Source organism: Ranitomeya variabilis, chromosome 5 (assembly GCF_051348905.1).
Source record: "Ranitomeya variabilis isolate aRanVar5 chromosome 5, aRanVar5.hap1, whole genome shotgun sequence".
Classification (NCBI taxonomy): domain Eukaryota; kingdom Metazoa; phylum Chordata; class Amphibia; order Anura; family Dendrobatidae; genus Ranitomeya; species Ranitomeya variabilis.
Window position 1 is genome coordinate 250969806 of NC_135236.1, and position 26348 is coordinate 250996153.

Here is a 26348-nt window from a genome sequence, read left to right on the forward strand (position 1 = left end):
ATATACAGCAAATTATGCAGACTCACGCTGGAGTTTGGGCAGATGGAGAAGAATTATGTAGAATGAAAATGACTCCTGGACTCTTCCAGGAGCTATTAGCAAATCTACAGGTACATAGGCCCCAGGCAGGAGATGGTGCCTTACAAACGATAGAATCAGGTACGCAATTTGTAGATCACTTAATGGTTTTCATGAGGGAAAAACAGAGGCAGAGAGGAACAACGGGAGTGGTGGCTCAGAAATCTGGACAATCAGTAGACGAATATTATCTAAGTGTAGAAAATAATTTCAGAGATGAAGGCATGGATCTAACCGCTTCAGGAATGATGAGGTTAGTTACAAAAACCTTTATAGATGGATTGTCTCCAAAAGTGAAGGAAAAGCTTAAGGCCGCAACCCCTGATTGGAGAACCTTGGAAGACCCACACCTGGCTAGACAGAAAGCTGTAGGGATAGAAATGGACTTAAGAGAAAATTCTAAGCCAGTAAGAATTGCACAGGCTAATACTGGCTCTGCTAATCAAAAGTTTACTTGTCATTACTGTAAGAAGCCAGGACATTTCCAAAGGGAATGTAGGAAGAGAAAAGCAGATATAGATTCAGGAACCTTTGTACCCAAAAATAGGATAAATAACCCAGCGCCTGATCAAACAGACAGCTCAGAATGACTGAAGGTTATGCAGGTCTCTCTTCCTTCTAGAAGACCAATAATACAAGTTGAGGTTGAGGGTAAAAATGTACCTTTTCTGATAGATACGGGAGCAACATCCTCCATTTTAAATCAAGACTTTTTACCATATCCTGACAATATAACCTCAAAGGTAACATATGCAGAAGGGTATGATGGTAAAATTCAGGCGTTGCCCTTTACAAAACCTTTAAATGTGAGCTTTGGCCCTAAAACCTTTGTATCCAAATTTTTATTTGCTAAAGGTGCACCTACCTGCTTGCTGGGTACTGATGTCTTAAGTAAAATGCACGCAAACATCCATTTTAGAGAAAATGGCACAGTTATGCTGACCATCCCTGAAGATGCAGAAACTCTGGAACAATATGTTAGAATACAGGCAATGGAGGATTTTCCCGAAATTTACACTCAACAAGCAAAAATTGACTTGTCTCGGGTTCCTGACAGCCTATGGGCAAAAGGAGACACTAATGTAGGATTCTTATCAGTAGCTCCTATACTGTTAGAAACTGCCCCGGGAACCATTTTACCTCAGCTTAGGCAATACCCCATCAGCGCCCAGCAAGAACTGGCGATTTCTCAACAAATTCAGGATTATGTGTTACAAGGTGTTTTGGTAGAAATCAGGTCACCCGCCAATACACCCTTATATCCTGTTAAAAAGAAAGTTTCCTCCAAAGAAACTATGGTGAAATATCGCATGGTGCACGACCTACGGGAAATCAATAAGGTTTTGGCACCGGTCACCCCTGTGGTACCGAATCCTCATACCTTACTGTCTCAAATTCCCAGCACTGCTGCATATTTTACGGTAATTGACTTATCAAACGCATTTTTTTCTGTGCCACTACATAAGAACTGTTGGCATTTGTTTGCCTTTACATTCAAGGGTAAACAATTAGCATGGACAAGATTGCCACAAGGTATGGTACACTTACCAACTTTGTACTCTGAAGCAATGCAGACCGTGCTGAAAAATTTCACCCCAGAACCAGGAGTAGTCATTCTACAGTATGTAGATGACTTATTTGTTGCCCTGATGAGCAGACGGCAGTTACCTCAACTGTTAATTTCTTAATTTTCCTAGCGCAAGAAGGCTGTAAAGTAAATAGACAGAAACTCCAGGCTTGTCAACAAACAGTCGTGTTCTTAGGTCACTGCATATCACAGGGCATCAGACACCTCACACCTCAACGTACGGAAGCCATACGTAACATGCTTGAACCCAGGAATCACAAACAGCTGCGTGCTTTCCTGGGTATTGTTTCACACTGTAGACAGTGGATCATACATGCAAGTCAACTCATGCAGTCTTTATATGACTGTATTGCCAACACGCCATATTCACTCAGTGAAGAGGCTAAACAGTCATTTTCCTCTTTGAAAACAGCACTGGTATCAGCTCCGGCTTTGGGACTCCCAGACTACACTAAAGGCCCCGTCTCACATAGCGATTTACCAGCGATCACGACCAGCGATACGACCTGGCCGTGATCGTTGGTAAGTCGCTGTGTGGTCGCTGGGGAGCTGTCACACAGACAGCTCTCTCCAGCGACCAACGATCAGGGGAACGACTTCGGCATCGTTGAAACTGTCTTCAACGATGCCGAAGTCCCCCTGCAGCACCCGGGTAACCAGGGTAAACATCGGGTTACTAAGCGCAGGGCCGCGCTTAGTAACCCGATGCTTACCCTGGTTACCAAAAAAAAACAAACAGTACATACTCGCCTTTCGGTGTCCCTTGTCGTCTGCTTCCTGCTCTGACTGAGCCGCTGTACACTGAGAGCAGAGCGCAGCGGTGACGTCACCGCTGTGATCTGCTTTCACTTTCACTTTGCGGCGCTCAGTCAGAGCAGGAAGCAGACAGCAAGGGACCTGACGGACATCAGATGGTGAGTATGTACTGTTTGTTTTTTTTGGTAACCAGGGTAAACATCGGGTTACTAAGCGCGGCCCTGCGCTTAGTAACCCGATGTTTACCCTGGTTACCAGTGAAGACATCGCTGGATCGGTGTCACACACACCGATTCAGCGATGTCAGCGGGACCTCAACGACCAAAAAAAGGTCCAGGCCATTCCGACACGACCAGCGATCTCGCAGCAGGGGCCTGATCGCTGGTACGTGTCACACATAGCGAGATCGCTACTGAGGTCGCTGTTGCGTCACAAAACTAGTGACTCAGCAGCGATCTCGCTAGCGATCTCGCTATGTGAGACGGGGCCTTAAACCTTTTCAATTGATGGCAGCTGAGATATCCTCACATGCTACAGGGGTGCTCACACAAAAACATGGAAACAGAGACCTGTGGCATACATATCAGCTCATCTGGACCCTGTAGCTAGAGCCGCACCTTCTTGTGTAAGAGTAGTAGCCGCAATTTCACTGTTATTAGATAAAGCTTCTGAGATTGTTCTTGATCACCCACTTCTAGTTCAGACCACTCATGATGTGCATGGCATTCTTAACCAGGTCCAACCTAAACATATTTCAATGGCCAGACACCTCCGTCTCCAATGTTCCCTACTACTGCCGCCCAACATTTCCTTTGCCAGGGTTCAGACTCTTAATCTCGCATCTTTGCTCCCTTTAGAGTCTGAGGGGGGTACCATACCTGAGGAAACTGCACTCTCCAACTCCTTTGACCCATCAGAGTCAATGCATGATTGTGTACAATTAATGGAACAAGAGACTCAGGGCTTTCGTAATGTACGTGACAAGCCACTCTGTAATGCTACATTTGAACTTTTCATAGATGGCAGTAGATATGCAGATATGAATGGACAATTTCATACAGGTTATGCGGTAGTAACTCAGCATGAAGTGCTGAAAGCAGAACCTCTCCCTGCTAATCAGTCTGCACAAGAAGCAGAACTTACGGCATTAGTTGAAGCTCTAAAAATAGCCAAAGATCAGACAGCAAACATATACACTGATTCTAGATATGCACATGGCATTATTTTCGATTTTGGCGTAATATGGAGAGCCAGAGGTTATATGACTGCTTCAGGCCAACCTGTTAAACATGCCTCCCTCATTAGACAGATTCTGGAGGCAGCACAAGAAACTAAAGAAATAGCGGTGATAAAGGTAGCTGCACATGTGAGACTCGACACCGAGGAAGCCAGGGGTAACGATAAAGCCGACAAAGCAGCAAAACAGGCAGCACGTAAACCCTTACATCATGCCCACACACTAGATAGCTCTGAAGATGATGAGGAGAGATTGAAGGAAGCTCAGAAACAGGTAGACGACGAAGAACGAGGGCAGTGGCAGAAAAAAGGGGCAGAAGATCAGCAAGGATTATGGAAAAAAGGAACTTTGTTGTGTTTACCCAGAGCCTGGTACCCCGCAGTGGCGAGTGACCTCCACCTACCTACGCATGTATCGGCAAACGGTATGACGCTCAAGGTAAAAGAAAGGTGGTTGGCTCCAGGCTTTGGTAATTTCGCTCGGAACAGGTGTGCTGCATGCGCTATATGCCTGGCACACAATCCAGGTCAGACCATTAAAACCCCAACCAAGCATCATGTAAGACCACTGTATCCCTTTCAAAGACTCCAGATCGACTACATCCAGCTTCCTAGGTACAATGGATACGAATATGTGCTTGTGTGTGGACATGTTCTCAGGGTGGCCAGAGGCTTATCCAGTTCGTAAAGCCTCAGCAAAAACTACTGCCATTAAAATAGCACATGAACTGATACCCCGTTACGGCATGCCTGAGGTGATCGAGTCAGATAGGGGTACCCATTTTACTGGAGAAATATTCCAGAATGTTATGAAAATGTTGGGAGTAGAAAACCAGTTTCACACTCCGTATCACCCACAGAGTTCAGGTAAAGTGGAAAGATTAAATGGAACAATAAAATTAAAAATCCAGAAGGCCATGGCAGAAACAGGAAAGCCTTGGACCGAGTGTCTACCACTTGCCCTGTATTCCATCCGAAACGCCCCAAGGGGGAAGGCTAAGCTGTCACCACATGAGATTCTTTTTGGTAGAGCAGCAAATTTGGGTTGTTATTTTCCACAACAACTGATGTTGAATACTGAGACTTTAACTGCTTATGTACAAGAATTACAAAAACGTTTAACTAAAGTGCATTCGCAAGTTTTTGCTTCCCTTCCAGATCCAGAAAATCTCGAAGGAGGCCACAAGTTGGAACCTGGTGATCAAATCTACGTGAAAAGACACACCAGAAAGACTCTGGAACCGAGATTTGACGGACCTTTCCAAGTCCTGTTAACAACTCCAACAGCAGTCAAGCTTGAAGGAAAGGCATCATGGATACATGCAAGCCATTGCAAAAAAGCAGTATAAGACTCATGATATTGATGTTAATAATGTTAACCTCAACGGAGGCATGGGAAAGATTGAATTCTCTAGCCCCTTTGAACAATAGATTCGTACAACATCATAGAAAATTAGTGCATGATTTGTTAAATAATACGCAACCCCTGGCAGATTGTTGGATCTGTACCCATTCACCAGTATCAGCCACAAGTATACCTTTTCTAGCAGTTCCCGTGTCAGCTGAAGAAATATTCGCTTGGCCTAATTGTTCAGACAACCTGGCCAACAACCAACCTGGCAATACTAGACTATGGAATACTACAATCGCCATACCAGTTGTGGGATGGGTAGAATTTCCTTGGTGGCAGGGCAATCTTACAGGAAAAATAGGCAACTTACAATATTTAGCACTCAGAGGAGGAGCATGGGTACCTAGGAATAAGACTGGATTAACTGATTTAGGACAGGTCCCCACTGAAAATCTACAGCTCAGTTTCAGTACAACCACCCCTTCCTCTGATGCTTTCAAACCTACAGTATTGGAAAGGTACATACATAATAGAAAATGGGAACATTCCGAGTTGTTCCCCCAAGGTGATGCAAACAGTTGTACAAGTAAGCCGGGGAACCTGGTTTGCAATGAATCTGATGAGTATGTCAACGGAATGCATGTATGTGGGAATCCCGCAGCCGGGTACTGTAGCCCCTTGGGACAAAAACCCTCTTGGTGTATGCTTCAGAATGTATCTAGTTTTGTGGATTTGGCTCACAGATTGGTATTGCAGCACTCAGCTTTGTGGGATCTGCCTGAGGGTACATTTTGGATATGCGGAGAAGGAGCATATAAATGGCTTCCCGTAGGTATAAAGGGTACTTGTACATTAGGACGCCTAACCCCGGCTACTTTCATAATTTCGAACAAACAAGTGAATATGCAAGCCGTGCCCAAGCACACACACTGTATAAAAGAGCTGCAGATAACTCACCACGTCCCTCGGGGAGGCCACATATAGTACAAATGGGAATTCCCAACAAAATTGCTAGTACCATTTTTATTTATCCTATGTTAACACAGATGTGGGATAAATTAGTTAGAGCCACGGATTATCTAGATGACCAGATTTGGGATATATTGGACATATTAAATACTAGTATAGCTGTACAGAATCAGCTTATAATAGTCACTAACCAACATACCCTGGTATTGGATTACCTAACTGCCTCACAAGGGGGTATGTGTCAAATCATCGGACCCACCTGCTGTCATTATATAGACCCGAATAGTACTATGAGTATGAGATTTAAATTAGAAGACGTACAACGACTAAGAAATCAGTATGACAAAGACAATGACCAAAATAAGGATAGCTGGTGGTCAGATACCTTTTCTTTTCTTAACCCGGCCAATTGGTTCAGGGGGATCGGTGGGTGGGTTACCGGGATTATGCAAAGCCTAATACATACAGTTATAGTTATTGTAATTATATATGTATTATTCAAGGTTGTACTCAAGGGTATCTCGGTATGCACAAATAAATTTTGTGTAATGGATGCGAGAATATAAAGTTTTTTTTTTGTAATATCACAAAAAGAATGACTAAAATAATCGTCTATATGACAAGGTTTTGAATGGAATATGTCAAAGGGGGGATTGTGAAGAGCGGAACAAAAATGGTTACCTCAATGAACCAAAAAGAATTTGTGATCAATATTGACCTGTCCATTCAAGGACATTTTAGCTATAGTGTGAAATCCTATTTTTTGCTTGTGAAACTGCCACTTAGGCGAAACTGTACTGTTTTGTTTGTTGTGAAACTATCACATAGCCGAAACTGTTTTTTTTGTCTTCTCTTTTCTCTCTTTGTTTAAACAAGCAAAACTTGTATAACCACTGAAACTACCTGTACAACTATATAAAGAGGGGATAGCACCTTGAAGGCAGGCGTGCTTCAGAGACTTCCCAGTGATATACTATACGAGACGCGTCTTGTGTATTATTTCTGGTGATTCCCCACTTCCAAAGGCTGCTCCGACTGAGTGTGGTCCCGACAGCTATGTTAATCATGTATTGTGCCATCTGACAAGTTAAAGTATGTGCACATGATCCGGAGTTGCTGGGAGTTGGACGCTGCGTACTTATGTAGCATCCAACCTACAGCAGCCAGATGTTACAGCATAGTGGTTGGGATCTCAAGAAATATCCTGTCCACTATGTGTCCACAGATGCCCGCGGCTCACCTGCGGAGAATGACATGTAGTGCATCTTTCCAGACAGCAGGTCAATTTCTCTTGGGGAGACAGTCTCCGCAAGAGACGTTTCACCAATAGAAAGTATTGGACGCTGTGAATCCGCACAGTTCAGTGAACACATGCAAATTCACCTCCGTTCAAAAGACGGCAGAGCTTGTTCGCTGTGTCTAAAGCGCTGCTACTTCCAGATCGTGTGCACCTGGCCATAAGGATTATTACTGCTGTATATATGATAGGAGCATTAACAATTTGGAAAGAGGGCAGAATAATGGGAGATCAACCTCGGTGTGCTGTGTAAATTGTGTATTTTGAGTAATCTATTTGCATAACAGCTACCTGTCATCATCAGTACTCAAAGCAAAACTCTCATCACCCACCTTTGAAAAAGACCATCTGCAATGTGTTGCTCACCGCTGAGCTTCTGCCCAAGCATGAATGCAGAGCGGTATACAAGCTCAACAGAGAGTTTACAATTATTAACACCCCTCCAATAGAACTGTTTCCGTATCCACCAGACCCTAAACTAAAAATGAGCACTAACGCCTGGGCTACAGTGTAAGTTTTTGTAGCCCTACTGACTGATTTCAGTTTTTAGCTGGAACCTAAGCCAACACAGTTTTACGCAATTGAGTAGACTGCAGCTGTCACTTAGGCTACGTTCACATTTGCGTTGTGCGCCGCAGCGTCGGCGCCGCAACGCATAACGCAAACAAAAACGCAGCAAAACGCATGCACAACGCTGCGTTTTGCGCCACATGCGTCCTTTTTTTAATTGATTTTTGGACACAGCAAAAATGCAACTTGCTGCGTCCTCTGCGCCCGGACGCGGGCGCCGCAGGGACGCATGCGGCGCTAAACGCAAGTGTGACGCATGTCCATGCGCCCCCATGTTAAATATAGGGGCGCATGACGCATGCGGCGTCCGACGCTGCGCCGCAGACCGCAAATGTGAACGTAGCCTTAGGCTGGTCTCACACTTGCGTTTTGATCTGCAGCGTTTTTACCGAAAAAAACGCATGCGTTTTTTTTCCCCTATGTTTAACATTAAAAACGCATGCGTTTTTTTGTACGCGTTTAGCCGCGTTTAACGACGCATGCGTTTTTTTGCTGCATGCGTTCTTTTGCAGAAATGCAACATGTAGTTATTTTCAGAGGCGTTTTTTTGCCGCAAAAAAACCGCATGCGTTCATTTGCGTTTGATTTGCGGCAAAAAATACATTGATGTCTAAGGAAACGCATGCGTTTTTTGCGTTTTAAACGCATGCGTTTATAGAAAAAAACAAGAATACACCCTGATAAGCCACCCCCCACCATCAGGGTGATAAAGGGATCCTAACCCTAACCCTAGGGATCCAAACCCTAACCCTAACCTTAACCCTACCCCTAACCCTAACAATATGACAGTGAATACTCTCCGAGTTTATATTTTTAGTACTCTATAGCAATACCGTATATCTTGGGGTGTCCACATTGAACAAAGCTTTTTATTAGAAGAATGTCCTGGTCTCCAGGTCAACATAATAGCCAATCCCTATGGATCCCTAGGGTTAGGATCCCTAGGGTTGGGGTTTGGATCCCTTTATCACCTTTTATGGTGGGGGGTGGCTTATCAGTGACCTGGTGACCAGGACATTCTTCTAATAAAAAGCTACCCCTAACCCTAGGGATCCAAACCCTAACCCTAAACCTAACCCTAGGGATCCTAACCCTAACCCTAGCTAATTCTATTAAGAGTGGGTTTTCTAGTTGATTTTGATGATTGGCAGCTGTCACACACTTCTCAGCATGCATTTCAAAAACGCAAACGCAGGAAAAAACGCATGTAAACGCGTCAAAACGCCGCTTTTTTTTACTGCATGCAAAAACGCATGCATCTAAAAAACGCAGCGTTTGCACGCGTTTACATGCGTTTTTTCACATGCGTTTTTTTTTTTTTTACAAACGCTGCAGATCAAAACGCAAGTGTGAAACCAGCCTTAATAGTTCAAATAAATTAATATCGCTACAAAAAGTAACATGAGGCCCAGGATCAAGACTGCGTTCACACATTGCAGACAAAGTGTTTTTCAGCTACGGCAAAACTGCAACATGTGTTACCATTTCCAGGGGATAAAACCTCAATAACATGGCATAAGGAGCCTACTACGGTAGAATCTGTGAAAAAAAAAAAAAAAATCTATTTACCATTGTGCAAAATTTAAGGCAAGACAGTATAACCTTTTTAATAGCTTATACGGGTGCCATATTTATGATGACAGGACTGTGCACTTGGTGGCTTTTACTTTATCCACATGGTATCAAGTGTCTCTACACACGTTATATAATTAGTACCAAAACGGAGATCAAGTCACATCAAAAGAAAGCACAATTATGTCAGAATTTTTTTTTACTGCACTCCCTTGAGAAGAACTGGTCATACATATTAGGGACATAACTCCGCCATCAGCTTCAGGCCTCCTTCACATGTCCATATGGTATCTGTTTTTCACAAATATTACACGTATTCATTATTAACTATGGTGTTATTCACATGTCTTTTTTCCCCGGCAGCGTATTGGGCCTTGTCATCTATAAGTCTATGAGTTTGTAAGAAACACGTACAACACATGGCTGGTATCAGTGTGCTGTCCGTATTAAACATTGTAAAGTATAGAAGCTTTGTCATTTCTTTATCCATACTGGACAAATATTGATGAAAAACACTCATGCCACCAGAACTGTTTTTTTTTTTTTTTCCACATACGTGTTTTATATGTACATACATACGGACGTGTGAAAAAGGCCTAAGGCCGGCCTCACACTAGCGAGTTTTACGGACGTAAGAGCGCAGAAATTACGTCCGTAAAACTCGCAAAATTAACGGCACAATTATTCTCAATGGGGCTGCTCCTATTAGCCGTATATTACGGTTCAGTATTATACGGCGTTCTACGGCCGTACAAAATCGCAGCATGCTGCGTTTGTCAGCGTATTGCGCAAAAAAAAAAAAAATCGCTAATGAAAGTCTATGGGGGCGAGAAAAATACGGATTCCACACGGACCTGCAGTGTGACTTGCGAGAAATACGCAGCGCTGTTAGTGAAAAGTCGGTAATTCAATTGCCGGCTTTTCATTTCTCCTGCACAAACCCGACAGGATATGAGACATGGTTTACATACAGTAAACCATCTCATATCCCCTTTTTTTTTTTGCATATTCCACACTACTAATGTTAGTAGTGTGTATGTGCAAAATTTCAGCGCTGTAGCTGCTGAAATAAAGGGTTAAATGGCGGAAAAAATTGGCGTGGGCTCCCGCGCAATTTTCTCCGCCAGAGTGGTAAAGCCAGTGACTGAGGGCAGATATTAATAGCCAGGAGAGGGTCCATGGTTATTGGCCCCCCCGTGGCTAAAAACATCTGCCCCCAGCCACCCCAGAAAAGGCACATCTGGAAGATGCGCCTATTCTGGCACTTGGCCACTCTCTTCCCACTCCCTGTAGCGGTGGGATATGGGGTAATGAAGGGTTAATATCACCTTGCTATTGGAAGGTGACATTAAGCCAGATTAATAATGGAGAGGCGTCAATTATGACACCTATCCATTATTAATCCAATTGTTGGAAAGGGTTAAAAAACACACACACATTTAAAAGTAGTTTAATGAAATAAACACAGCGGTTGTTGTAATAATTTATTGTTCTCTCAATCCATCAGGAACACCCTCGCTTGGAAAAATAAGAAACGCACAAGATACATACCTTCTGGTGAACCGTCTCGTCCCACGAAGTAATCCATCTGAAGGGGTTAACTAATATTACAGGCAGAGCTGCGATAAACCACTCGCTCGTACCTGTAATCCCCGGGTGCTGAAAGGAAAGCAGGATCTGTACTTACATTCAGTCGCGGTGAGGCGCCCTCTGGTGGATGTTCTCATGAACTGCAGCCTGGGAACTTTTTCCCACGCTCCAGGTCATATGAGGACATCCACCAGGGGGCGCATCACCACGACTGTAGGAAATGTAGGTCAATGACCTACATTTCCTTCATTCGCCGGGGATTACAGGCACGGAGCACAGCTGCATTAGCAGGGCTCCTGCCTGTAATATTAGTTAAAGGGAACCTGTCACCACGTTTTTGGAAGATGGGATAAAAATAGCGTTAAATAGGGGCAGAGGTGGGCATTACATTAGTGTGTTTGTTATGCGTTTATTACCCACCTAAGTTGCCGAAATACCTTTGCAAAGTCTCCGTTTTCGCCTGTCAATCAGGCTGGTCTGGTCAAAAGGGCGTCTTGTCTTCCCCCAGATTTTGCGTAGTTTTCCGTTGGTGGCGTAGTGGTGTGCGCATGCCCAAGGTCCCGAATCATCTGCCAGGGGATTTAAAAAAGCGCGCTGTTCGTGATTTCATTGGTGATCGGTGGGCGCGGCCATCTTCCTTTGGCCGCGCGTGCGCAGAAGCGGCGCTCTGCTGGCCGCGGCTTCAGGAAAATGGCTGCGGGATGCCGCGCGTGCGCAGATGGATATCGCGGCGGCCATTTTCCTGAAGCCAAGACAACGCCCTTTTGACCAGACCAGCCTGATTGACAGGCGAAAACGGAGACTTTGCAAAGGTATTTCGGCAACTTAGGTGGGTAATAAACACATAACAAACACACTAATGTAACGCCCACCTCTGCCCCTATTTAACGCTATTTTTATCCCATCTTCCAAAAACGTGGTGACAGGTTCCCTTTAACCCCTTCAGATGGATTACTTCGTGGGACGAGACGGTTCACCAGAAGGTATGTATCTTGTGCGTTTATTATTTTTCCAAGCGAGGGTGTTCCTGATGGATTGAGAGAACAATAAATTATTACAACAACCGCTGTGTTTATTTCATTAAACTACTTTTAAATCATGTGTGTGTGTGTGTGTGTGTGTGTGTGTGTGTGTGTGTGTGTGTGTGTGTGTTTTAACCCTTTCAAACAATTGGATTAATAATGGATAGGTGTCATAATTGACGCCTCTCCATTATTAATCTAGCTTAATGTCACCTTACAATAGCAAGGTGGCATTAACCCTTCATTACCCCATATCCCACCGCTACACGGGAGTGCCAGAATAGGCGCATCTTCCAGATGTGCCTTTTCTGGGGTGGCTGGGGGCAGATGTTTGTAGCCAGGGGGGGCCAATAACCATGGACCCTCTCCTAGCTATTAATATCTGCCCTCAGTCACTGGCTTTACCATTCTGGCGGAGAAAATTGCGCGGGAGCCCACGCAATTTTTTTCCGCCATTTAACCCTTTATTTCAGCAGCTACAGCGCTGAAATTTTGCGCATACACACTACTAACATTAGTAGTGTGGAATATGCAAAAAAAAAAGGGATATGAGATGGTTTACTGTATGTAAACCATGTCTCATATCCTGTCGGGTTTGTGCAGGAGAAATGAGAAGCCGGCAATTGAATTACCGGCTTTTAACACATATCGCGCTGAATGAAATCTAAATACAGAATATATATATATGTGTCTCAATGACATATATATATATATATATACTGTATATATGTTTTCCCGAACATTTGAGCACATAAATCCATTAGATGTCGGTTTTGCAAGCCTGCGCGAAAATCTCGCAGTACGGATGCCATACGGATTACATACGGAGGATGCCATGCGCAAAATACGCTGACACACCCTGACTACGGATCAATATTTTGGGAACATTTCTCCGTATTACGGCCGTAGTACGGATGTATAATACGTGGCGTATTGTCTTACGCCCAGTGTGAGGCCGGCCTAAGTGTAAGGCCAGACTGTGCAAGGGCTGCAGCTTTGCCACCAGCACTGGGCCAATGGCAGCATAATTGTAAAAGAAACTAATTGGCACCTGGCCACTGCAGAATTCCAGCCATCTTAGCCTCTGTTCACATGTGTACTCCATTACAGGTGCAGAAGACAACAATTAACCACGATTATGGATTGGTTACATGAATAAAACCAGCGGGGCTCGATGACTAACGGGATCCATTAGATTTCTCTAATCCTCAGGGTCCTCGCCCCTCTGTATCAGTCTGTCATTGTAAGTTTGTCTACTGTAAGTGATATCTGTAACTTGTATGTGACCCCTTTTCTCATGTACAGCACCATGGAATCAATGGTGCTATATAAATAAATAATAATAATAATTTCTGTATTCTACCTATCAGAATAGCTCAGCATGCAGAGATGTCCAGTATTACTTAGGGGATCGTGCAACAAAGCCTCCAGTGCAATGGTGAGCACAGCCTTCGGCGATTAGGAGATACCCGAGGCCACCAGCACAATTCCCACAAGTATCGATTGTCACAGCTTTCCGAGGCCCAAGAATGGAACTTAAAGTTACAAGGAGTTTCCACACTGGGCTTTAGGAAAGTGATGCAATCCCTATGGACGGCATAAAGGCGGCTGTGGTGGTTTATCCTCTTAGAAAACGTACCTTATGTATGACAAACAGGAGACCTGCGAGCTACAGCCACCATGCAGTGTGTGGACACAGCTCTGGGCCACAGACACGTTTCTGTCAGATGCTCATGTGTCTCAGCAGCAAGTTACAGGCTTATGGATAGGTTTTTGGCGCTTCCCAAGGGGCGTGAAGGTAAACAACCAGCAGTATCCCGGAACGAACACTGCCACAGACGCGGCTCACTGCACAACTTCTCCGCATTACCGAGTGCGGCAGGGAGGACTGAGGGCGCCGCGCGTACACACTGCCTCAGAAGCCGGCACACACCGAGAAGAACGAACGCGCGGGCTACAATTCTGATACCTACCGCTGAACACTCACCCACCTTCTTCCACACAGAAGTCTCCAAAACAAGCTTCCGCTTCCGGTCGCCTACTTCATGACGTCACTGCCGGTTTTGTAAAGCATGTGCATTGTTGCTATGGAAACGAAGGGTAACGCGGACGCTCTGCCTGTATTCTCTGACGTCACGCGTAGGAGGCGGTGTAGTGGTGCTTTGTTGTGCTCGTGTGCGCCATGTTCCCGCTTCTTTTAATAGCTGAATCATGAAGCACCAAGGTAGATGGTGTAAGGAGGCAAATTAAATTTGCTCCCCTACAATGCCCAATAGACGACAAAGCGTCAGGACCACTCCAAGCAACATTTAATACCAAAAAACGGAGCAACAATGTCCAAAACCACATATTCGTAACAAATATAAAGTCTTTATTTGTTATAGAAATGACATAGTATCAATATATACATAAACATATCATGTGCATTATGCACTACAAAAGAGACAACAGGAAGGAGACATGACAAGAACCAAGCATAGTCGGGGGAACAAAAGAATATATATCCCTTTTAATTGGGCAACAGTGGTAAGACCATGATCACACATACAGGGACCAGCCGGTATCCACTTAGAAAAAATAGCACTAGTACAATGCATTATATATAGCAGGTACACGATGATGCTTACCCATTGCAGTCATATAGATAAGGTGCCCCCTCCTTGCTTGGTGCCCCCGGACGCACGTTAGCTGAGAACGCGAATACGCGAAACAGTAGCAGTTATTGCAGTTAAGCAGTTATTGGTTGTTGTGGACTGCACGGCCAGTTGTCATGACAAGTTTAATAAAGGCCAATTGCAATGCCGTAATTTATCAGAGCTGAAGTTTTATTTTCAAATCAGTGCTAAAAAATGTAAAGTTAGTCTTATTGGGGTTTTACAGCAAATTCATACAGCTAATTCTTCAGTTTTTTAGTGCTGTTAACTAGTTAAATACCGCTGTCAAACTCTGACAGCGGCATTTAACACGTGCTTCCGGCAAGCTCGCCGGAAGTCCCGCCCATCGGCGCCCGTGTCACATGACTGCGGGTCGCCGATGGGTTGGCATGACAACCAGAGGTCTCCAATAGACCTCTATGGTTGTCACCGCCTCCCTGTGGTCGACGCTCATAGTAAGTGAGCAATTCTGCTACATACAGACGATCTGATCATCGCCTGTATGTAGCAGTGCCGATCGGGTTATAGCAGCTTCTAGTCTCCCCTGAGACTATTGAAGCATGCCAAAGTAAAAAAAATATTTAAAAAAATATAAAAGTTCAAATCACCCCCCTTTCGCCCCATTCAAAATTAAAGAATACAAAAAATGAAACGTACACATATTTGGTATTGCCGCGTTCAGAATTATTTTTCTTTGGTTGCCGCAACATTGCATTAAAATGCAATAACGGGGGATCAAAAGATCGTATCTGCACCAAAATGGTATCATTAAAAACATCAGCTCGGCACGCAAAAAATAATCCCTCATCCAATCCGAGATCATGAAAAATGGAGACGCTATGGGTATCGGAAAATGGCGCAATTTTGTTTATAACAAACTTTGGAATTTTTTTTCACCACTTAGATAAAAAATAACCTAGACATGTTTGGTGTCTATGTACTCGTAATGACCTGGAGAATCATAATGGCAGGTGAGTTTTAGCATTTAGTGAACTTGGTAAAAAAAAAAACAACTGTGGGATTGCACTTTTTTTTGCAATTTCACCGCACTTTTTTTTTCTGTTTTCCAGTACACGATATGTTAAAACCAATGGTGTCGTTCAAAAGTACAACTCTTCCCGCAAAAAACAAGCCCTCGCATGGCCATAGTGAATAATAGTGAAAAATAAAAAAGTTATGGCTCTGGGAAGAAAGGGGGCAAAAAACCAAAATGCAAACACGAAAATACCGCCGGTGATAAAGGGGTTAAGCTTGCTTAGAAAAAATTGTTTGTGGCAGCATATTGTCCAGTGTAAGTGAGACATGCTGGTGAGAGCAACATCAGCCAGTGATAATAAAATAATCTATTACTGATTGTTCTTTGTGCATCATTAGCGCAGTCAGCCTGTCTAAACAGGCTATTAAGCAATTGGCAAATGTTGCTGATCGGTGATCATTTATTTTGCCTCTCGTGTAAGATAATAGCTATATTCACCTCCAGTGCGCAATTAGCCTGATATGCTAATGAACCTAAAAAGAAGTGTGACAACACCGGTAAGCTAAATTATTAAAGACACACTCCCATTAAAGGGAACCTGTTACCCGTTTTGGCCGCTATAGGATGCGGCCACTGCCTTTCAGGGTTTATCTACAGCATCCTATAATTCTATAGATAAGCCACCGGTCCGACCTGCAAGTGAAGAAAAATACAATTTATTATACTCACCCTGGGGAGGTCCAGTCTGATGGGTGTCGCAGTTCCGGCACCTCTCATCTTCTTGCGTTGCCGTCCTCCTGTTGAGGGCAGTGCAAAGTACTGCAGTGCGCAGGCACTGGGCTTTTCTGCCCTTTCCCGGCTGCAGTACTTTACTGTGCCCTCAACAGAGCAGATAAGTATGCCTGCACAGGAGCGCGATGCCGGGGAGCGATGAAGAAGCAGGAGGGCGGAATCGCAAGAAGATGGGAGGCCCCGAACCTGCGACACCCATCGGATCGGACTGCCCCCCTGGTAAGTTTATTAAAACTTATTTTTCTTCACTTGCAGGTCAGACCAGGGGCTTATCTACAGCATTATAGAATGCTGTAGATAAGCCCTGAAAGGCAGTGGCCTCATTTTATAGCGACCAAAACTGCTGACAGGTTCCCTTTAACCCCTTTACCCCCAAGGGTGGTTTGCACGTTAATGACCAGGCCAATTTTTACAATTCTGACCACTGTCCCTTTATGAGGTTATAACTCTGGAACGCTTCAACGGATCCCGGTGATTCTGACTTTGTTTTCTCGTGACATATTGTACTTCATGATAGTGGTAAAATTTCTTTGATATTACCTGTGTTTATTTGTGAAAAAAAAGGAAATTTGGCGAAAATGTTGAAAATTTTGTAATTTTCCAACTTTGAATTTTTATGCAATTAAATCACAGAGATATGTCGCACAATACTTAATAAGTAACATTTCCCACATGCCTACTTTACATCAGCACAATATTGGAACCAACATTTTTTTTTGTTAGGGAGTTATAAGGGTTAAAAGTTGACCAGCAATTTCTTATTTTTACAACACCATTTTTTTTTAGGGACCACATCTCATTTGAAGTCATTTTGAGGGGTCTAAATGATAGAAAATAACCAAGTGTGACACCATTCTAAAAACTGCACCCCTCAAGGTGCTCAAATCCACATTCAAGAAGTTTATTAACCCTTCAGGTGTTTCACAGGAATTTTTGGAATGTTTAACAAAAAATGAACATTTAACTTTTTTTCACAAAAAATTTACTTCAGCTCCAATTTGTTTTATTTTACCAAGGGTAACAGGAGAAAATGGACCCCAAAAGTTGTTCCACAATTTGTCCTGAGTACGCTGATACCCCATATGTGGAGTAAACCACTGTTTGGGCGCATGGCAGAGCTCGGAAGCGAAGGAGTGCCATTTGACTTTTCAATGCAAAATTGACAGGAATTGAGATGGGATGCCATGTTGCGTTTGGAGAGCCACTGATGTGCCTAAACATTGAAACCCCCCACAATTGACACCATTTTGGAAAGTAGACCCCCTAAGGAACTTATCTAGATGTGTGGTGAGCACTTTGACCCATTAAGTGATTCACAGAAGTTTATAATGCAGAGCCGAAAAAATAAAAAATCATATTTTTTCACAAAAATGATCTTTTCGCCCCCAATTTTTTATTTTCCCAAGGGTAAGAGAAGAAATTGGACCCCAAAAGTTGTTGTACAATTTGTCTTGAGTACGCCGATACCCCACATGTGGGGGTAAACCACTGTTTGGGCGCATGGGAGAGCTCGGAAGGGAAGGAGCGCCGTTTGACTTTTCAATGCAAAATTGACAGGAATTGAGATGGGACGCGATGTCGCGTTTGGAGAGCCACTGATGTGCCTAAACAGTGGAAACCCCCAATTATAACTGAAACCCTAATCCAAACACATCCCTAACCCTAATCCCAACGGTAACCCTAACCACACCCCTAACCCTGACACACCCCTAACCCTAATCCCAACCCTATTCCCAACCGTAAATGTAATCCAAACCCTAACTTTAGCCCCAACCCTAACCCTAACTTTAGCCCCAACCCTAACTGTAGCCTTAACCCTAGCCCCAACCCTAACCCTTGCCATAACCCTAGCCCTAACCCTTGCCCTAACCCTAGCCCTAACCCTAATGGGAAAATGGAAATAAATACATTTTTTTAATTTTTCGCTAACTAAGGGAGTGATGAAGGGGGTTTTGATTTACTTTTATAGCGGGTTTTTTAGCGGATTTTTATGATTGGCTGCCGTCACACACTGAAAGACGCTTTTTATTGCAAAAAATATTTTTTGCGTTACCACATTTTGAGAGCTATAATTTTTCCATATTTTGGTCCACAGAGTCATGTGAGGTCTTGTTTTTTTGCGGGACGAGTTGACGTTTTTATTGGTACCATTTTCGGGCACGTGACATTTTTTGATCGCTTTTTATTCTGATTTTTGTGAGGCAGAATGACCAAAAACCAGCTATTCATGAATTTCTTTTGGGGGAGGCGTTTATACCGTTCCGCGTTTGGTAAAATGGATAAAGCAGTTTTATTCTTTGGGTCAGTACGATTATAGCGATACCTCACTTATATCATTTTATTATGTTTTGGCGCTTTTATACGATAAAAACTTTTATAGAAAAAATAATTATTTTTCCATCGCTTTATTCTGAGGACTATAACTTTTTTATTTTTTCTTTGATGACGCTGTATGGCGGCTCATTTTTTGCGGGACAAGATGACGTTTTCAGCGGTACCATTATTATTTATATCCGTCTTTTTGATCTCGTGTTATTCCACTTTTTGTTTGGCGGTATGATAAAGCGTTTTTTGCCTCATTTTTTTTTTTTACGGTGTTCACTGAAGGGGTTAACAAGTGAGACAGTTTTATAGGTCGGGTCGTTACGGACGCAGCAATACTAAATATGTGTACTTTTATTGTTTGTTTTTTTATTTAGATAAAGAAATGTATTTATAGGAACAATATATATATTTTTTGAATTTTTGGGGGGATTTTTTTTTTTACACACATGTGAATTTTTTTTTTTTTACACTATAACATTGCCTCGGGGGGGGGGGGCATCATGTTATAGTGTAAGATCGCTGATCTGACAGTTTGCACAGCACTCTGTCAGATCTGCGATCTGACGTGCACAGCTCCTCCAGGCTTCCCGGCACCTGCTCTGAGCAGGCGCTGTGAAGCCACCTCCCTGCAGGACCCAGATGCCACGGCCATTTTGGATCCGGGCCTGCTGCAAGGAGTAGGAGGTAAGAGACCCTCGGAGCAACGCGATCACATCGCGTTGCACCGGGGGTCTCAGGGAAGCACGCAGGGAGCCCCCTCCCTGCACGATGCTTCCCTATACCGAAGGAACACTGGGATCATGTTTGATCGCAGTGTGCCGGGGGTTAATGTGCTGGGGCGGTCCGTGACCACTCCTGGCACATAGTGCCGGATGTCAGCTGCGATAGTCAGCTGACACCCGGCCGCGATCGGCCGGGCTCCCCCCGTGAGCGCGGCCGATCGCATATGACGTACTATCCCGCCGGTGGTCATACGGGCCCACCCCACCTCGACGGGATAGTACGTCTAATATCAGAAAGGGGTTAAGCTTTATTTATAAACCTGTGTATATGTGATTGTAATGTAGTGTGTATGTGTTAATATACTCACTGGGATCCAGCTCCATTCTGCTCCACTTCTCTGTAAATTGTAACATCACCTCTCTTCAGACTCTCTGGGTCACACTCTGCTCTGTGTAACCCAGATGCGGCTTTTCATAGAATGTTAGAGTTGGAACATACACCCAGGGTCATTGTGTCCAACCCCCTGCTAAATGCAGGATTCAGTAAACCATCTCAAGCAGATGTCTGTCCAGCCTCTGTTTGAAGTCTTCCATTGAAGGAGAACTCACCACCTCTTATGGCAGTCTGTTCCACTCATTGATCACCCTCACTGTCAAAAAAAAAATTCTAATATCTAATCTGTATCTTCTTCCTTTCAGTTTCATTCCATTGCTCCTCTTGTTTCCATGTGCAAATGAGAATAAGGAGAGCCCTCTATACTGTGACATCCATTCAGATATGTGTAGACAGCTATTATGTCTGCTCTTAGGGTACCGTCACACATTGAAATTTTCATCGCTGCGACGGCACGATCCGTGACGTCGCAGCGATCGTATGAATATCGCTCCAGCGTCGTAGACTGCGGTCACACGTTGCAATCACGGCGCTGGAGCGATGCCGAAGTCCCCGGGTAACCAGGGTAAACATCGGGTAACTAAGCGCAGGGCCGCGCTTAGTAACCCGATGTTTACCCTGGTTACCAGCGTAAACGTAAAAAAACAAACAGTACATACTCACCCGTCGGTGTCCTTCAGGTCCCTTGCCGTCTGCTTCCTGCTCTGAGTGCAGCCGTACAGTGAGAGCAGATCACAGCACCGCTGTGATCTGCTCTCACTTTCCGGCCGGCACTCAGAGCAGGAAGCAGACGGCAAGGGACCTGAAGGACACCGACGGGTGAGCATGTACGGTTTGTTTTTTTACGTTTACGCTTGTAACCAGGGTAAACATCGGGTTACTAAGCGCGGCCCTGCGCTTAGTTACCCGATGTTTACCCTGGTTACAAGCGAAGACATCGCTGGATCGCTGTCACACACAACGATCCAGCGATGTCAGCGGGTGATCAAGCGACGAAAGAAAGTTCCATACGATCTGCTACGACGTACGATTCTCAGCAGGATCCCTGATCGCTGCTGCGTGTCAGACACTGCGATATCGTAACGATATCGCTAGAACGTCACGAATCGTAACGTCGTAGCGATGGAAATTTCAATGTGTGACGGTACCCTTAGTCTTCTTTTTGCAAGCTAAACATTCCCAGATCCTTTAAACATTCCTCGTAGGACATAGTTTGCAGTCTGCTCACCATCCTTGCAGCTCTTTTCCGAACTTGTTCCAGTTTTTCAATGTCTTTTTTAAAATGTGGTGCCCAGAACTGACTGGACACAATATTCCAGATGAGGCCTTAGCAAGGAGGAGTAGAGGGGGATAATTACTTCACGTGGTCTAGACTCTGTGCTTCTCTTAGGCCTCTTTCACAGTTCCTTCTTTTTCCTCATGTCGAAATCCGTAAATTTTAGAAAAAACAGGATCTTGCAAATTTTTCTGCAGAATCCCGTTTTTTCCCATAGACTTGTATTAGCGACGGATTGTGATGGATGGCCATCCATTTCATCCGTCGTGCACTGGATCCGTCGGAAAATAGCGGTGCGTCGGGCGGAGAAAACGTTCAGAGGAACTTTTTTTTGCTCGTCGGAAAATCGCTCAGCGACTGGTCCTGCGCTGTCCGTCTCTCTCTCGCTCTCTCTCTCTCCAGAATTTTATGCATTAAAATTCAGGTACTACCGAATTCGACGTATCCGTCAGTTTACTGGATGCGTTACATTCGTTTGCCAATCTTTTCACAACATCCGTCGATACGTCGCGCCGACGCATTATGCCCACCTTCTCAAGACAGAAGTGTGAAAGAAGCCTTACTACATACTAGAACTGTGTTTGGCTTTTTTTCTGCTGCATCATACTGTTGACTCATGTGCATTCTGTGATTTATTAGCATACCCGTCTTTTTCACACGTGCTGTTGCTTAGTTCTATTCCTCCCATTCTGTAGATGTAATTTTCTTTTTCTTGCCCAGATGTATAATCTTGCATATCTTCTTGTTAAATACCATGTTATCAGTCGCTGACCATTGTTCAAGCTTATCTAGATCCTTCTGAATCCTTTCTCTGTCTTCTCTAGTATTAAGGTACTGTCACACAGTCACACTTTGGACGCTACGACGGCACGATCCGTGACGTCGCAGCGTCGTATGATTATCGCTCCAGCGTCGTAGACTGCGGTCACACGTTGCAATCACGGCGCTGGAGCGATGCCGAAGTCCCCGGGTAACCAGGGTAAACATCGGGTTACTAAGCGCAGGGCCGCGCTTAGTAACCCGATGTTTACCCTGGTTACCAGCGTAAACGTAAAAAAAAGAAACCGTACATACTCACATTCCGGTGTCTGTCCCCCGGCGTTCTGCTTCTCTCCACTGTGTAAGCAGCAGAGCCGGAAAGCACAGCGGTGACGTCAGACGTCACCGCTGTGCTCGCTTTCCGGCTGGCCGGCGCTCACAGTGCAGAGAAGCTGAGACGCCGGGGGACAGACACCGGAATGTGAGTATGTACTGTTTGTTTTTTTTTACATTTACGCTGGTAACCAGGGTAAACATCGGGTTTCTAAGCGCGGCCCTGCGCTTAGTTACCCGATGTTTACCCTGGTTACAAGCGAACACATCGCTGGATCGCTGTCACACACAACGATCCAGCGATGTCAGCGGGTGATCAAGCGACGAAAGAAAGTTCCAAACGATCTGCTACGACGTACGATTCTCAGCAGGATCCCTGATCGCTGCTGCGTGTCAGACACAGCGATATCGTATGGATATCGCTGGAACGTCACGGATCGTACCGTCGTAGCGATCAAAGTGTGACTGTGTGACAGTACCCTTAGCTATCCTTCCTAGCTTTGCATTGTTTGCAAATTTGATTAGTTTTCCGTCAGTTCAATTATCTAGATCATTTTTAAAAATTTTACAATGAGTTTTCACTTTTACAATATCATCAGAACGTGGATCAATAGGCGTACATTGTAAACGAGACTTCTGGCTCATGCATAGTGTATGAGTGAGTCAGATAGTCTGAAAAGCGGTGATGTCACTGAGGAGAAGAATGGCGCTGGATCCCAGAGAAGGAGGCAATGGGTGAGTATATTACATCACTCACACTACATTACATGCACAGATATGTATAAAAAATAATCTTCATGTGAATGATTCTTTAACCCCTTTTTGATCTTTATGTCATGGTCAAGAAGTGGTTCACAACCTATGATGTAAACATACGTCATAGGAAGCGTGTAAGCACAGGAGCTGTGCCCTCGCGATTTTCTCCGGGAGCTTGGCATAAGTTATAACCTATCTCTGGCTGACACGGCCAGGAGCCCCCAGGTCATTTATCCCCCTAAATGCTGCGATTGATATCGTTTGCAACATTTAGGATTACGATTACGATTACGATTGGCGCCATGCAACGTTATCGCTAGGGCCCGATGGTCGTCATGGCAACTTAAGGTCGTCATGATGAATTCTGTGTCTGCCAGCTACAGCAAGCCTGTTAGACCATGCTGAGAGCATTATACCACTTACAAGAGTCATAAAAGTTAAAGTCCCAGAGAGGGACTAAGTTAAAAAGTTTAAAAAATTGTAAAGATATTTTTGTAAAAATCACAAAATAAAAAAAATGAAAAAAAATTATACCAATAAATACATATATTTATTTTAAAAAGTATACGTGTGGTATTGGCGCGTGCGTCTATAACTACCCTAACTATAAAACTGTCACACTAGATAGCCCCTTCAGTGAACGCTGTAAAAAATAAATAAAAAAGTTGGTAAACTTTGCTTTTTAATCACATCACTGAACAAAAAGTGGAATTAAACTTGATCAAAAAGTCAAATGTAAATAAAAATGGTATGGAAATCCCATCTTGTTCTACAAATAACAAACTGATATACATCTCCATCAGTGGAGAAATAAAAAAAAGCTATGGCTATCAGAATATAAGGAAAAAAAAATTCTTTTTTTTGTTAATTATTTTTATTGTGCAAAAGCATCAAAACCTATAAAAATTCTATAAATGTGGTATCGATGTAATTGTACTGACCCGAAGAATAAAGTTGTCATCACTTTTACCCACGGGGAGTGGCATAATAAAGAAAACAAAAAAACTATTCCTGAATTGCTGGTTTTTGAACATTCCACTTCCCAAAAATTGGAATAGAAAGCGATCAAAAAATGTTATGTGTCCGAAAATGATACCAATAAAAATGTCAACTCGTCCCGCAAAAAGAAATTAAAACATTACTCTGTTGACAGAAATATAGAAAAATATAGCTCCCAGAATATGGCAATGCAGAAACCTTTTTTTTGTAAAAGAAACACATCTTTTAGTGTGTGATATCAGGAGAACATAAAAAAGCCCTGATGTAAATCTGGTATCACTGTAATTGTACCAACCCAAAGAATAAAGTTGTCTAATCACTCATGCCGCACAAGCAACGATGTTAAAAATAAATAAAACCAATTATTCACCTGCTGTTGATTTGGTTATTCTGTCTCCCAAAGATTGCAGTAAGGTTCGGCTAACATTTGTCTTGTGCTTTATGCTGAGCGCTTACACCGGGGTTTCCATGTAAATCTGAAATATGTTATTAAGATGGAACCCCTGGTGGAAGATGATTGCCTTCAATGAGACAGTTGAAGACCCTGTGGACACCATCAGGCCTATGATCCGGCAGTGTCCCTCTTTTTAGGCATGCACAAAAGGGCAGTCGACCACAGTTTTGTGTACGTCAGAAAAGAAGGACACCACTGAACAGAGACCAGGGGGCATGGCTTGGGCATGGAGCTGTGAGCACACATCTCTCCTGAGCTCCAGCGTGCCTGAGGCCTCTGCAGCAATTATATAGCCACCATCAGCTCCACTCACCCACCGATGTCGAAGAACAAGGCCGGGCTCCGCTCTCAGGCACCCAGGGAGCTCACAGCGGGTCTGGCAGGCTCTAGTATCACCAGGTACATGTCGGTGTCTGGAAGCATGGGAAAGAGAGCAGCTCCTTCAGCCATGGTGGAGGGGGGAGGTGCCTCCTCCTCCATGCAGCAGCATGCACACAGGAGCTCCCCATCTGGGACTGCAGGCACACAGAAGAATGGGGCCACAGCAGAGAAGGCACAGGAGAGAGGACGGATGACTGCTGCACCAGGGACCAGCCGCTCACCACAGAAGCTGACAGGAGGGAGACGAGCACAGAGCAAGGGAGAGGTGAGAGCTGTGACCTTCCCCTCCCCCCCTGGACAGACCGTGTCACAGGCTGAGCTGGCTGAGGACCTGTCTCCCCCTATACTGCACCCTTATCAGGCTCAGGAAACTGAAATGGGCCCCTCACTACTACCACCAGGGAGACATGAGAGAGGGGCTTCTCCCAGCCTAGTGCCCCAGGACATTGTGCCCACCAACACTGCATCTCATGGCCTCCCCACACAGGCTCCTGTTAGGTCCCTGGGCTCTGATGACTATATAACTGCCTCTGAGCTGAGAGCGCAGCTGAGTGCCTTCCCTACAAAGGCTGACATGGAGGGCTATATTGTCATGGTTCCCAATGGCAAGGGAACGTAAGAAACATATAAGTAACGAACGAGCTCTCGGGTGATGGAAACTAGAGTTGACCGTGAGCTAAATCTACCACACAACTAACAGTAGCCAGGGAGCATACCTACGGCTTCCTATATGCCACGCGCCAGCCGGAGGACTAACTACGCCTGGTAGAGGAAGAAACAGACCTGGCTTACCTCTAGGGAAATACCCCAAAAGATGATAGCAGCCCCCCACATGTAATAACGGTGAATTAAGAGGAAAAGACATACACAGTATGAAAGTAGATTTAGCAAAGAGAGGTCCACTTACTAGATAGCAGAAGGATACAAAAGAGGACTTCACGGTCAACTGAAAACCCTTTCAAAAACCATCCTGAAATTACTTTAAGACTCCTGTGTCAACTCATGACACAGGAGTGGCAATTTCAGCCCGCAAGAGATTCCAGCTACAGAGAATTACAAAAACTGCAAACTGGACAAAAGGTACAAAACAAAAGGACAAAGTCCACTTAGCTGATCAGCAGACTAGTAGCAGGAACATGCAACCGAAGGCTCTGGTTACAATGATGACCGGCAAGGAAATGACTGGAGAGCAAGGCTAAATAGGAAACTCCCAAACACTGATGGAAGCAGGTGAACAGAAGCAGCAAAGTGCAAACAAGTCACCAGTACCACCAGCAACCACCAGGGGAGCCCAAAAAGCGGATACACAACAGTACCCTCCCCTTAAGGAGGGGGCACCGAACCCTCACAAGAACCGCCAGGGCGATCTGGATGAGCCCTATGAAAGGCACGAACAAAATCCGAGGCATGAACATCAGAGGCAGTTACCCAATAATTATCTTCCTGACCATAGCCTTTCCATTTAACCAGATATTGAAGTCTCCGTCTGGAAATACGG

General features: G+C 44.3%; 1 protein-coding gene across 10 annotated transcripts in view; it reads right to left on the reverse strand.

Annotated features, from left to right (window-relative positions):
* The window catches only part of EDC3 (enhancer of mRNA decapping 3), a 98177-nt gene extending 73380 nt beyond the window's left edge, over positions 1-24797 (reverse strand). For 2 of the 10 annotated variants that reach the window (XM_077264039.1, XM_077264034.1), the window contains exon 1: positions 9328-9379. The gene's annotated coding sequence lies outside the window, so the exon portion shown is untranslated. Of the gene's footprint in view, positions 1-9327; positions 9380-13668; positions 14203-24786 lie in introns of those variants that run through there. The other 8 variants (XM_077264035.1, XM_077264031.1, XM_077264032.1 and 5 more) reach the window with 8 other exon arrangements.
* Between the last annotated feature and the right edge of the window lie 1551 nt (positions 24798-26348).